Consider the following 2500-nt stretch of genomic DNA (forward strand, 5'->3'; position numbering starts at 1 on the left):
ATCTTCCTCCCTTTATCCCTTAAACTTTCCCCCATTTGATCCCTTTCTCTCGTTCCTTTCTCCCTTAATCTCCTATTCCTCCCTCCCTGTACCCTCCGCTCTCTCCCTACCTACCTCCCTTTACCTTCTGCCTTCTCCCTACCCACCTCCCTTTACCCTCCCTCTACCTACTTCCTTTAAACCAAAACACTTTCCCCCTAAACCTTCTACCCCGCCCCCCCACTCCCCACGCTTCTTGCTTAGCCCCAAAGTGCCTCCGTCTTAAACCTTACTATCCCCCTCCCAGTTGCATTAGCCCCCCCCCCCCCCAGTCCCCAGCCCCATTTCCCCCCAGCCCCTAGCCCCCCTTCCCCCCATACCGCAGCCCCCAGCCCTATTCCCCCCTAGCCCCTAGCCCCTAGCCCCCAGCCCCTAGCCCCCCTTCCCCCCATACCGCAGCCCCCAGCCCTATTCCCCCGTAGCCCCTAGCCCCTAGCCCCCCTTCCCCCCATACCGCAGCCCCCAGCCCTATTCCCCCGTAGCCCCTAGCCCCTAGCCCCCAGCCCCTAGCCCCCCTTCCCCCCATACCGCAGCCCCCAGCCACATTCCCCCCTAGCCCCTAGCCCCTAGCCCCCAGCCCCTAGCCCCCCTTCCCCCCATACCGCAGCCCCCAGCCACATTCCCCCCTAGCCCCCAGCCCCCAGCCCCGTATCTTCTGATATGCATGATAAGACGCCGCTGTTAATTGGTTGTGTTGCGGGGTCGTGCCTTCTTTATATGCATGGAGATTCACGCACGACGCCTGCATGTCGTCTGCGGGTAGTGTCGTCCGTCATTTGCACACAACACGCAAATTCACTCATTTGTTTACTCACAAATTCAGTCACTTATTCGTTTATTTACTCACACACACACGCGTAAACATTTACTTAATCACAGAAACACACTCACTCACACACACATACACACTCGCTCACTTACTCACATAAGCACACTCACTCACTCACACACACACTTACTTAGTCACACAAACACACTCACACACACACACACACACACACACACACACACACACACACACACACATTTACTTAATCAGACAAACAAAATCACTCACTCACTCTCTCTTCTCCCCCCCCCCCCCCTCTCTCTCTCTCTCTCTCTCTCTCTCTCTCTCTCTCTCTCTCTCTCTCTCTCTCTCTCTCTCACACACACACACACACACACACACACACACACACATTTACTTAATCAGACAAACAAAATCACTCACTCACTCTCTCTTCTCCCCCCCCCCCTCTCTCTCTCTCTCTCTCTCTCTCTCTCTCTCTCTCTCTCTCTCTCTCTCTCTCTCTCTCTCTCTCTCTCTCTCTCTCTCTCTCTCTCTCTCTCACACACATACACACACACACACTCAGTCACTCACACAAGTACACACACTTATATATCTGTCTATATATATCTATAAGATATAAACGGATATTCACTCGACAAACACACCCACATTTATTTAAATACATAATATGCATCATCCTCATTGTATCCTCAACCTAAAACACATCCCTTATACAGGGCCTCATATCTCATGCAGTAACTGAGAGGGATTATTTGTGATACATGTACGTACATATAATAAACATCATCACCATTACCTTAACTCACACCCCCCCCCCATTATACCACATACTTTATACCCTCATACCTCATGCAGTAACTGAGAAGGATTATTTATAACACATATGTATGCACATATAATAAACATCATCACCATAACCCTAACACCCCCCCTTATACCACATACTTGTTACCCTCATACCTCACTCCCACTCATTAACCAGGACCCCTTTCCCGGCAGCAACCGTCTCGTGCCCAGGTTCAGAGGTGACTAAAGGCTATCAGCTGCGTCGCACGGATAATATGGGCGGAGATGATGATGATGGAATGACAAATCTAAGGTTCCTGTGCGAAGGGAATGACACGCTGGAGAGTTTTGCTGAATTGCGAGGTATGTTGGAGTCAGGTGATGGTGATGCTTGATGGTGGTGGTGGTGGTAATGATGATGGTGAAGGTAATTGCTGGTTATGATGATGGTGATGATAGTATTGATGATAACAGCGTTTATAGTAATGGTAATGATAACGATAACAATAATGATAATAACATCAATGATAACAATAACAATGATGCTGAGAATAAATATGGTAATGATAAAGATAATGATCGTAATGATGATAATGATAATGATATCGATGATAATGATCATAATAGTAAAGATAATAATAATGATTATGATAATACACTGAAAATAATAATAATGATCATGATAATACACTAAAATTAATAATAATGATAATACAAATAATGATGACAATAAGAATTACAACGACAAAAAGTGTTGTACGATAATAATAATAATATAATAATGATAATAATAATAATAATAATAATAATAATAATAATAACAATAATAATAACCCACACAAACAAGTATATCAACCGAAAACATAACTCATACTATTT

The sequence above is a fragment of the Penaeus vannamei genome, chromosome 7, assembly GCF_042767895.1.
Source record: "Penaeus vannamei isolate JL-2024 chromosome 7, ASM4276789v1, whole genome shotgun sequence".
In the NCBI taxonomy this organism is placed as follows: domain Eukaryota; kingdom Metazoa; phylum Arthropoda; class Malacostraca; order Decapoda; family Penaeidae; genus Penaeus; species Penaeus vannamei.